Below are 12,656 nucleotides of genomic sequence, written 5' to 3'. Positions count from 1 at the left end.
GCAAAGCGTTGCTCTCCTGGCTGGCTCATAATGAGCCAGATAACCTGGGATTTAGTTTTCTGCGATACGTTTGATGTATGAAATGGCACATCCTTATAATATAAGGTCCCATATCGATATATCGATAAAATATCAACAAACATGCAAGCGACTGTTGGCGGAGCATTTGGAACACCAGCGTAGATTAAATAGAAGCTGGTGGCTTGAACCATGTGCCGAGTGCTCCTCACGCTCGCCTACTTCCTCCTGACCATCTCGTCCATTGTGTTTACGGCCTGCGTCAACAATGGTGAGTGTGTGTGCTCCTTGGAGCGATGTGACCTTGTTCACCAGCAGCCGCAGAAGCGAAAAATCAATAATCTTTAAAATTCCTGCATTCCCGGACAGTCACGGGCACGATTCTCAGTGCCGAAAGTGGTTAAGATAGGCTCTGAAACTTGCGTTGCAGTTGGTGCTATAGCCGATGCTTCAGCCTGTGGATCAGATGCGTTTGTCAGGGTTTGTTCGGTCGCAGATTTTTCAGGATTTGTGACTGACACCTGCTCTGACTGCACTACATTTTCAGATGCCACAGTCGCAGTGTCGCACTCCTCGTCGCTTTCCAGATCGTCGCGCGCCTCACGTGATGGTGGATTAAAGCTACCGTCGAGCATCGTCTTAAAGACTTTAATGTTCTTGACCAAACGCGGCTCTAGTTCGCTCTGAAAACCGAACCAAACGAATGATACAGCGCTTCCGCAATGGATATTCAGAAAATGTTCTCACCGTGATCAGTTTGTCTGCCATCTCCAACATTTCAGTCTTGACTTCCTGTCCGTTGAGCACGTTAATAGTGAGGTTGGTGAGCTCTTTGGCCAGCAGGCGACACATTTCCCTGCGCTCGGTGAAATAGTTCTGTATGTAGTGCAGGAAGCTCAGAGCGATCCTGTTGTGTATGTTGCTCTTCGGGGAGCTGGCTTCCTGAATCGTCAAATCGATGAAGAACTTGACCACGTAATCGGGCTGAACGGCGTTCAGCGGCGCGTCGAAGCTGCAGTTCATGACGGTCCACAGAGTGGGCAGAAGGCAGGGTTGCAGAAGCGCCTGCTTCTTGAGGCGGACAAGGTTCTCAAAGAACATGCCCAGGACCTGGCTGATGATTGGCTCTGCGTTGGGATTGAAGTAGCGTTTGAGCAGCTGCTCGAGCACCTCGGGCCGATCGTCGATGTGACCGCGCAGGACCAAGCGACAAAGGCCTCGCACTATGGCCAGGCTCACGCCCTTGTCGACCACCATTTCCATATAGCGGCCCATCGCCATAATGATGTCGACGCTATGCTCGCTGTTCTGCACTGTCTGATCGCCATCCTCCTCCCCGTCGTATGTATCCTGCACGGTATAGAGCTGGCGGCGATTGGACGTCTTAGACTCCAGCCCCCTAGCACCTATCTTCCGGCTCAACTTGTCGACATAGTCGTTGCCAGAGAAGACAGCTGACAGAGGTCTCGCACAGACGGACCTCCTTGCTATTGTAGAACTGATGGTATACAACCCGGAACACCGTCTCGGTGTATGCCTCATAGAACATACTGTAGGCGTTGCCGCATTTGATGGCCCATTCGAAGATGTCCACATCCGAGGAGTGGAGATGGCGGCAAATGGAGTCCTTGTACAGCTTACATATGCTGGGAGTGAGCTTCTGGACGTGCGGAGAGGCCACCATATAGTATGAGGTGAACAGGCCTTTCAGGACACGCTCCTGGTTGGAGAGCTTCGGACGGGCGGGCATGTCCAGAAAGCCGTGCTTCACCAGCAGCGGTTTGATCAGCTCCGTGTACTCCTCTGTGACAGCCATCTTCTCCTTATTCACGGACTGAGCCTGTATATACTCCTTCTGGCGCCCAAAGTTATCCTCCTGTTCCTCCAGCTCTAAGATCTTCACCTTCAACGAGGATATCTTCATCTTCGAGGGCGTGTCCAAGTCGTCCAGCAACTTACTGATCAGATTGCGATCGTGCACTAGCTCATTCTGCTTGGTATTAAGGTCACACGTCTCGTAGATGATCTCAATAAAGAACTTCATCCGGTCATTGAGGTCGGTGATCAGCTTCTCCATGCAACGCACGAGCACGCGGACGATCTTGTGGTCGAGCAGACAGTCCTTCAATAGATTTTTGATCAACGTCTTCATATTGCTACGCCCAATCTCGTCGCCCAGGTCGTACGAGTCCAGGATTTCCACCAGCGAGAGCAGCATGTTCTGGAACTCTATCTGGGCGAACTTGTCCATGTCCGGTTTCTGGCTCTCACAGAACCTACAATGGATAGCAATCACTTACTGTTTGGATTTCGTTTGGGTCTCATTCAACTCACTTGTTCACATAGGTGCAGAAGACACTCAGTTCGGGCAGCACCTGGTCGCTTTCGTCCGCCTGCGTGCTCTCCAGATAGTCGCCGAGGCACTGCCAATAGAGCAACAGCTCCACGTTGAGACATTCCAGCGGTACACATCGATGCAGCTCACAGTCGTCACCGAGGGGCAGTTGTGCCATCAGTTGCTGATTGTCGGTCTGCTCAAAGATTTCACGCAACATTTGCTTGGTCACGCTCCGGAAACGCATCAGCTCCTCCTCGCTGGAGTCCAGCTTGAGGGCCGCTATCAGAGCCACATAGTTCTGTTGGTAGGAGTCGATCCAGGCCTTAAGCATGATGTTTACCGCCGTCTTTTTAACGTTGGCCGAGCTGTCGTTCAGACCTTGCTCCAGGAGGGTCAGGCGCTGCGCCACCCTGTAGGCGCGCACTGGATAGTTGCACATGTTGACGTACGTATGGCGGCGCACCTTCTCGTCCACGTCCCACAGACGCTGCAGTATGTAGGGCACCGTGATGTAGTTGCGGCCCATGCATGTGATAATGCACTGGCGCACGCTGGACAAGGGATCCGCAGACAGATGAAACTGATAGGCGCAGACAACTGGATCGACGGGATTGTCCGGAATCTGGAGACGCTGCATGGCCAGGACTGCTTGCTTGCGCACACCGGCCGACACGTCCTTCACGCGCTCCAGCATAGTCTCGAGAATCTCGTCGCACTGCGTGTCGTCGAGTGCCGCATTGGGTCCCAGTTTCTCAAGTATCAGATTCACAAAGTAGCAAATCCGATAGCGAACGTGCGGACTGCTGGAATATGTCTGGGAAAAACAAACAAACAAAAGCATTCAATTGAATCTCAATGGTAAAGTACAGTAGACCCTTACAGTCAACAGCCAGTGGAATGTTTCAGTCATCATGGGGTGCGTCTTCTCCGACTCGAAGCTGGTCACGAATTTCGCGCAAAAGGACAGGGCCTTGTTACCGTTCTCGTTGCTCTCCTCCGCCTCGAGTACAGTCTTCAGCACATTGATGAATGTGTTCAGACTCTTGGTGGCCCATCTGCAAGGCAATTGACAATTCATAGTTGGATTGGACGAGTTCTAATCGGCTGAGCCAGCTGGCTAGCCAGCGGGTCCCAGTGACGCTGTTCCTTACCCTCGAGTACAGTTGCTGCAGCTCCTTTTCGTAGCGCTTGTGGAGGGACTCCTTGAGTTCCGCGTGACGCATTATTGTGTACATGGATTCCGCGCCTCCTCTGCATTGTTCCCGGATGGGAACGGAGGTCGGATCACTGATCTCCATTTCGTTTTCCTTTTCGGCCGAAACGGCATTGTTGTTCTTGGTCGCCTCCCTTTTTGATGCGGCTGCTGCCGCCGCTTTGGATTTTGGCTTCGCTTTTGCCTTTGGTTTGGGCATTTCGTGATTTGTTTTGCTTTTACTAACTAAATACTGCTCGATTACTTTATACTGTACAATTTGTAAAATTTTCGTGAGTGTACGATGGAACACAAACAAGCGTAGCGTTGTTGCTCATTCTTCTTTTTCACCCCCATTCGCTTGTTAATTTCAAAAAGAACGTTACGCGTGCGGTAATATTAGTGCATTTTAGACTGATGCTAGGGATGTTACATATATATCGATACATATCGCATCGTTAATCTGATTCCTCTTTCCAACCTATTCGCTTGTGAATTTAAAAAAATTAACAAAAAATGGGTATTTCAATTTATACTTTTGTTTACTTTCTAATGATACTGTTTAAAAATGAAAGAAAGAAAGTGATCTGTGAGAAAAATGTAGTACACAAACAAATTTCGTTACAACACGGCAGCAAAATATTCAACAAAAATGTCTAAAGTAACTGTTCGGGCCAGCCGCTGAAGAATAACCGTAACTTTAACATTATTATTGTATGAGCAGAGAGAGCCGCCTATGTTGTAAAACGTTGACGTTCTGCAGAGCTGCTGCGCTCTCCCGCTAAAGGGGCTCTCTGCCGCCGCCACTTCGGCAACTACTTTGATCTGCTGCCGCCACTTCGGCAATCACTTTGATCTAACGCCGTCGTCTATAGTTTAGTTCTATGCTAACCCCTCTGCGCATTGGTTGCATATCGATCTCGCATAAAGTTTATCTGGCAATAGCAAGCAATCGGCTTCCGCTAAGCCACCAAGATTAAATACGAATTATAAAGTTTAACCCAAAATCTCTTTTCATTTTTGAAACACATAGGTGCCAAAAAAGCTTGGCATCTCAAACAGTAACGAAGAAAGTTTACGAAGCTCGCTCCATTTACCCGGACCGCACAAAGTCCGAGGAGAAGTCATTCACCGAGGTTAATGTCCTCGTCAAGACTTTGGACACGGCGCTGCTGCTGCTCAGCTCCAAGGAGGAATGCGTCCTGTTGACCGTCTTCAGTCACATAATGGACTTTACGCGGCGCCAGGACGAGAATGTACTGGAGCTGAAGGAGCATAAAATGCTGGAAGTGCTGCTGGAGAAGAAAATCGTCATTGATTCGGAGAACGTTATCATCCGACGCTTCGCCTTGTACCTCATGAACGCCTTAATGGACAACACGGACATGAACACGCTCGAGCCCGAGACGACTGAAGGCATCCTGGAGGTGGCCTATAGTTTCTACCTGCAGGAAACTGACGATTTCTGCATAGAATATCTCTCGCACCTGCTAAACATGTGCCTGCGTGATCCCAAAGTGGCCCAGGGAATTGTGGAGAACTTTGAGCTCTTGCAGAAGTTCAAGGCAGTGATTGCCACCTCCGAGAATCCCGACACCATTCATAGCTCCATCGAGGCCGGGAGATTCGGCTTGCGGCCCTGAAAGTCTTGAAGACCCTCCTGGTGGACACCAGCGACCAGAGTGTGTTTGAGCCGCTGCATCGCTGCTTCCATGTCCTGGAGCAGCTGGTCAAAGAATTTTGCGAAGATCTGCAAGGACCGGATGCGGTCGAGATCATTGAGGTGCTGGCCACGGCTCTCCGGTCCGAGAAGATGACCAAGCTGTTCTTCGAGCATAACCTCTTCGACCTTATTGTCGAGCACCTGAAGGACCAAATCGATATCCTGTCCCTTGAGCTGCGCTGCACCATCATATCCATCTTCGCGGAAACTGCGAAGTACGTGCAGTATCTGGTGAGGATGTACACTGCCGAGATCACGGACATGTTCCTCGGCTGCCTCATGGAGAACGACCCGGCACCGGCCACCTTCGTGATCCTCGGGCTCAACCGCATGGCCGATAATCCAGACGCACTGCGTCGAATTGTGACCGAGTTTGATGAGGGGGCTGCAGAAGCTAGTGTCCATTTTCCAGTCCCCGGAGGTGATCATCAAGACCCGGGAGCAGGCAGCCGAGTTTATCAATCGCCTCCTGACCGGAGCCTATCGCGACACGGCTGGAGAGCTGACGGACTTGGACATTCCAGGCGTCCTCACCACCACCATTCAGCAGGGCCTGCCTACTCTCTCCATTGATTTGATCCTCTCTCTGGTAATCGTCGAGAGTTTGGCCCAGAACGAGGAGTACCGAACAGTCCTGGGCCAGCATCGTCCGCTCACCGAGCAAATTGCTCAACTTTTGATGGTAATGGCAGTCTCAGGAAGCACTCTCATTCTGTGGTGTCTTGGCATCTATAACGCATTTTTCACCCACTTCCACAGCGCTCCTATGCCCATTCCATTCTCGTGAACAACATCTTCCGTTGCCTGTGCACCATCGTCGATAAGCAGGATGTTCGTGAGGTGCTGCTTGAGAACTACATTGTGTCCTCCATCAAGCGGGCTCTGAAGTCGCTCTCTAATCTGGTCAAGACGGCTGTGACCAACTTCATTCTGCAGACCACGCGCTTTAGCGAATTCATCGACGCCTACATAGATCGCGGCATTCTGGAAGTGTAAGCGGCTCCCAACTACTCTCACCCCCCCTGCATTATCATATTCCTATCCCAATCCCGATCTTAGCCTGATGCTGTTCCAGAAACACGCCTTCTGCGTGTCCACCTGGGGACCGGCCATCGAGAGCATCCTCTCTAAGTGCCCCACGATGAAGTTCTGCATTAGAAACTGCCTAACCTTCACCGACATTACTGCCGACAAGGACTTTTATGTGTCCAGAAAAAAGTTTGACGACTTCCGCACTCTCCAGGACATTCTACGCAACGATTGCTCTCCTCTGGAGGCCGTTCTGGTGGTCAATTTTGACCGATTGGAGGCCGATGAGGCGGATCTGATGAGAGTTCCGTCGTTCTGCCTTCCGATGTCCGAAGGTGCCGGTGATCATACCTGGTGCTACTGCAAGCGTCCTGCCGATCCCCATCTACCCAAATATCTGGAGACGCTTAATCAAACTCTGATGGTGGGTCTATCCCAGCTAATCCTTAATAAGCTGCTAACCATGTCCCATCTGATGATTCACAGATGCACGGCCTGGTGGAGAATCCGCCAAAGGTGCGCAGCGCCATCGATTTTGATAACGTGGCCAAGCGCATCAAGATCATTGCCGAAGTCGTGCACAATGTGATGAACGATAACCTCAAGATCCTCGACCTCAACTCGACGGAGGAGTGTTCCCGCCACGCGGTGCGATGCCACCTTCAGGAACTGCGCTACGTCTACCACACTAACTTCATACCCCTGGGCATGGTGCACAGTGGCTGCCAGTTTGAGCGCGCCATCCTCTTCAAGGCCCTGGCCGATCAGATCGGCCTGCCCTGCACCCTGGCGCGCAGTGTCGACGGCCGGATGCTGTACAACGAGGTGCCGATGCCGCTGGAGATCGACAAGGATGTTCACTGCGACAAGAAGACCCTCCAGCTTATGCCCTGGCGCATGCTGCGCCCCACCCACGTCGTCGATCTCATGTACAACGTAGGCGACCTGTATCCGATGCAGAGTCGCCAGGCACTGCAGTATCTGCGCCTCTATTGATCACTGAGATTTTTTTATTTAATCCTTTTTCCAGCTTCCATTTCAAAATTTCCTGTCGCACCATTTATCGAATGGGCTTGTAATCGAGTTTATTAAAGGGGCCAAAGAATCAGTGGTTTTGGTCTCAGCTAGTCCTATCCACCGTCCACTGCGCATGTCCTCGTCCACTGCGCCTTCGCCTGGCATTCGTCCTGGCAACGCATGTAAATAATAAGCATACGTTTGATGTATGAAATGGCACATCCTTATAATATAAGGTCCCATATCGATATATCGATAAAATATCAACAAACATGCAAGCGACTGTTGGCGGAGCATTTGGAACACCAGCGTAGATTAAATAGAAGCTGGTGGCTTGAACCATGTGCCGAGTGCTCCTCACGCTCGCCTACTTCCTCCTGACCATCTCGTCCATTGTGTTTACGGCCTGCGTCAACAATGGTGAGTATGTGTGCTCCTTGTTCACCAGCAGCCGCAGAAGAGAAAAATCAATAATCTTTAAAATTCCTGCATTCCCGGACAGTCACGGGCACGATTCTCAGTGCCGAAAGTGGTTAAGATAGGCTCTGAAACTTGCGTTGCAGTTGGTGCTATAGCCGATGCTTCAGCCTGTGGATCAGATGCGTTTGTCAGGGTTTGTTCGGTCGCAGATTTTTCAGGATTTGTGACTGACACCTGCTCTGACTGCACTACATTTTCAGATGCCACAGTCGCAGTGTCGCACTCCTCGTCGCTTTCCAGATCGTCGCGCGCCTCACGTGATGGTGGATTAAAGCTACCGTCGAGCATCGTCTTAAAGACTTTAATGTTCTTGACCAAACGCGGCTCTAGTTCGCTCTGAAAACCGAACCAAACGAATGATACAGCGCTTCCGCAATGGATATTCAGAAAATGTTCTCACCGTGATCAGTTTGTCTGCCATCTCCAACATTTCAGTCTTGACTTCCTGTCCGTTGAGCACGTTAATAGTGAGGTTGGTGAGCTCTTTGGCCAGCAGGCGACACATTTCCCTGCGCTCGGTGAAATAGTTCTGTATGTAGTGCAGGAAGCTCAGAGCGATCCTGTTGTGTATGTTGCTCTTCGGGGAGCTGGCTTCCTGAATCGTCAAATCGATGAAGAACTTGACCACGTAATCGGGCTGAACGGCGTTCAGCGGCGCGTCGAAGCTGCAGTTCATGACGGTCCACAGAGTGGGCAGAAGGCAGGGTTGCAGAAGCGCCTGCTTCTTGAGGCGGACAAGATTCTCAAAGAACATGCCCAGGACCTGGCTGATGATTGGCTCTGCGTTGGGATTGAAGTAGCGTTTGAGCAGCTGCTCGAGCACCTCGGGCCGATCGTCGATGTGACCGCGCAGGACCAAGCGACAAAGGCCTCGCACTATGGCCAGGCTCACGCCCTTGTCGACCACCATTTCCATATAGCGGCCCATCGCCATAATGATGTCGACGCTATGCTCGCTGTTCTGCACTGTCTGATCGCCATCCTCCTCCCCGTCGTATGTATCCTGCACGGTATAGAGCTGGCGGCGATTGGACGTCTTAGACCCCAGCCCCCTAGCACCTATCTTCCGGCTCAACTTGTCGACATAGTCGATGCCAGAGAAGACAGCTGACAGAGGTCTCGCACAGACGGACCTCCTTGCTATTGTAGAACTGATGGTATACAACCCGGAACACCGTCTCGGTGTATGCCTCATAGAACATACTGTAGGCGTTGCCGCATTTGATGGCCCATTCGAAGATGTCCACATCCGAGGAGTGGAGATGCCGGCAAATGAAGTCCTTGTACAGCTTACATATGCTGGGAGTGAGCTTCTGGACATGCGGAGAGGCCACCATATAGTATGAGGTGAACAGGCCTTTCAGGACACGCTCCTGGTTGGAGAGCTTCGGACGGGCGGGCATGTCCAGAAAGCCGTGCTTCACCAGCAGCGGTTTGATCAGCTCCGTGTACTCCTCTGTGACAGCCATCTTCTCCTTATTCACGGACAGAGCCTGTATATACTCCTTCTGGCGCCCAAAGTAATCCTCCTGTTCCTCCAGCTCTAAGATCTTCACCTTCAACGAGGATATCTTCATCTTCGAGGGCGTGTCCAAGTCGTCCAGCAACTTACTGATCAGATTGCGATCGTGCACTAGCTCATTCTGCTTGGTATTAAGGTCACACGTCTCGTAGATGATCTCAATGAAGAACTGCATCCGGTCATTAAGGTCGGTGATCAGCTTCTCCATGCAACGCACGAGCACGCGGACGATCTTGTGGTCGAGCAGACAGTCCTTCAATAGATTTTTGATCAACGTCTTCATATTGCTACGCCCAATCTCGTCGCCCAGGTCGTACGAGTCCAGGATTTCCACCAGCGAGAGCAGCATGTTCTGGAACTCTATCTGGGCGAACTTGTCCATGTCCGGTTTCTGGCTCTCACAGAACCTACAATGGATAGCAATCACTTACTGTTTGGATTTCGTTTGGGTCTCATTCAACTCACTTGTTCACATAGGTGCAGAAGACACTCAGTTCGGGCAGCACCTGGTCGCTTTCGTCCGCCTGCGTGCTCTCCAGATAGTCGCCGAGGCACTGCCAATAGAGCAACAGCTCCACGTTGAGACATTCCAGCGGTACACATCGATGCAGCTCACAGTCGTCACCGAGGGGCAGTTGTGCCATCAGTTGCTGATTGTCGGTCTGCTCAAAGATTTCACGCAACATTTGCTTGGTCACGCTCCGGAAACGCATCAGCTCCTCCTCGCTGGAGTCCAGCTTGAGGGCCGCTATCAGAGCCACATAGTTCTGTTGGTAGGAGTCGATCCAGGCCTTAAGCATGATGTTTACCGCCGTCTTTTTAACGTTGGCCGAGCTGTCGTTCAGACCTTGCTCCAGGAGGGTCAGGCGCTGCGCCACCCTGTAGGCGCGCACTGGATAGTTGCACATGTTGACGTACGTATGGCGGCGCACCTTCTCGTCCACGTCCCACAGACGCTGCAGTATGTAGGGCACCGTGATGTAGTTGCGGCCCATGCAGGTGATAATGCACTGGCGCACGCTGCACAAGGGATCCGCAGACAGATGGAACTGATAGGCGCAGACAACTGGATCGACGGGATTGTCCGGAATCTGGAGACGCTGCATGGCCAGGACTGCTTGCTTGCGCACACCGGCCGACACGTCCTTCACGCGCTCCAGCATAGTCTCGAGAATCTCGTCGCACTGCGTGTCGTCGAGTGCCGCATTGGGTCCCAGTTTCTCAAGTATCTCAAGATTCACAAAGTAGCAAATCCGATAGCGAACGTGCGGACTGCTGGAATATGTCTGGGAAAAACAAACAAACAAAAGCATTCAATTGAATCTCAATGGTAAAGTACAGTAGACCCTTACAGTCAACAGCCAGTGGAATGTTTCAGTCATCATGGGGTGCGTCTTCTCCGACTCGAAGCTGGTCACGAATTTCGCGCAAAAGGACAGGGCCTTGTTACCGTTCTCGTTGCTCTCCTCCGCCTCGAGTACAGTCTTCAGCACATTGATGAATGTGTTCAGACTCTTGGTGGCCCATCTGCAAGGCAATTGACAATTCATAGTTGGATTGGACGAGTTCTAATCGGCTGAGCCAGCTGGCTAGCCAGCGGGTCCCAGTGACGCTGTTCCTTACCCTCGAGTACAGTTGCTGCAGCTCCTTTTCGTAGCGCTTGTGGAGGGACTCCTTGAGTTCCGCGTGACGCATTATTGTGTACATGGATTCCGCGCCTCCTCTGCATTGTTCCCGGATGGGAACGGAGGTCGGATCACTGATCTCCATTTCGTTTTCCTTTTCGGCCGAAACGGCATTGTTGTTCTTGGTCGCCTCCCTTTTTGATGCGGCTGCTTCCGCCGCTTTGGATTTTGGCTTCGCTTTTGCCTTTGGTTTGGGCATTTCGTGATTTGTTTTGCTTTTACTAACTAAATACTGCTCGATTACTTTATACTGTACAATTTGTAAAATTTTCGTGAGTGTACGATGGAACACAAACAAGCGTAGCGTTGTTGCTCATTCTTCTTTTTCACCCCCATTCGCTTGTTAATTTCAAAAAAAACGCTACGCGTGCGGTAATATTAGTGCATTTTAGACTGATGCTAGGGATGTTACATATATATCGATACATATCGCATCGTTAATCTGATTCCTCTTTCCAACCTATTCGCTTGTGAATTTAAAAAAATTAACAAAAAATGGGTATTTCAATTTATACTTTTGTTTACTTTCTAATGATACTGTTTAAAAATGAAAGAAAGAAAGTGATCTGTGAGAAAAATGTAGTACACAAACAAATTTCGTTACAACACGGCAGCAAAATATTCAACAAAAATGTCTAAAGTAACTGTTCGGGCCAGCCGCTGAAGAATGACCGTAACTTTAACATTATTATTGTATGTTGTAAAACGTTGACGTTCTGCAGAGCTGCTGCGCTCTCCCGCTAAAGGGGCTCTCTGCCGCCGCCACTTCGGCAACTACTTTGATCTGCTGCCGCCACTTCGGCAATCACTTTGATCTAACGCCGTCGTCTATAGTTTAGTTCTATGCTAACCCCTCTGCGCATTGGTTGCATATCGATCTCGCATAAAGTTTATCTGGCAATAGCAAGCAATCGGCTTCCGCTAAGCCACCAAGATTAAATACGAATTATAAAGTGTAACCCAAAATCTCTTTTCATTTTTGAAACACATAGGTGCCAAAAAAGCTTGGCATCTCAAACAGTAACGAAGAAAGTTTACGAAGCTCGCTCCATTTACCCGGACCGCACAAAGTCCGAGGAGAAGTCATTCACCGAGGTTAATGTCCTCGTCAAGACTTTGGACACGGCGCTGCTGCTGCTCAGCTCCAAGGAGGAATGCGTCCTGTTGACCGTCTTCAGTCACATAATGGACTTTACGCGGCGCCAGGACGAGAATGTACTGGAGCTGAAGGAGCATAAAATGCTGGAAGTGCTGCTGGAGAAGAAAATCTTCATTGATTCGGAGAACGTTATCATCCGACGCTTCGCCTTGTACCTCATGAACGCCTTAATGGACAACACGGACATGAACACGCTCGAGCCCGAGACGACTGAAGGCATCCTGGAGGTGGCCTATAGTTTCTACCTGCAGGAAACTGACGATTTCTGCATAGAATATCTCTCGCACCTGCTAAACATGTGCGTGATCCCAAAGTGGCCCAGGGAATTGTGGAGAACTTTGAGCTCTTGCAGAAGTTCAAGGCAGTGATTGCCACCTCCGAGAATCCCGACCCCATTCATAGCTCCATCGAGGCCGGGAGATTCGGCTTGCGGCCCTGAAAGTCTTGAAGACCCTCCTGGTGGACACCAGCGACCAGAGTGTGTTTGAGCCGC

The 12,656-nt window shown here is 50.6% G+C and overlaps 1 protein-coding gene and 3 pseudogenes across 1 annotated transcript in view; 2 read left to right on the top strand and 2 right to left on the bottom strand.

The window, feature by feature from the left end:
• The window catches only part of LOC117189681, a 96,370-nt gene that overhangs the window by 41,113 nt on the left and 42,601 nt on the right, over positions 1–12,656 (top strand). The window lies entirely within an intron of this gene.
• LOC117189673 lies at positions 9–11,368 on the bottom strand (annotated as a pseudogene).
• Positions 15–3,918, bottom strand: LOC117189674 (annotated as a pseudogene).
• Positions 3,954–7,731, top strand: LOC117189678 (annotated as a pseudogene).

The sequence above is a fragment of the Drosophila miranda genome (assembly GCF_003369915.1).
Source record: "Drosophila miranda strain MSH22 chromosome Y unlocalized genomic scaffold, D.miranda_PacBio2.1 Contig_Y1_pilon, whole genome shotgun sequence".
Classification (NCBI taxonomy): Eukaryota; Metazoa; Arthropoda; class Insecta; order Diptera; family Drosophilidae; genus Drosophila; species Drosophila miranda.
Note: the sequence above shows the minus strand (reverse complement) of the source record. Positions and strands in the feature narration are given on the sequence as shown.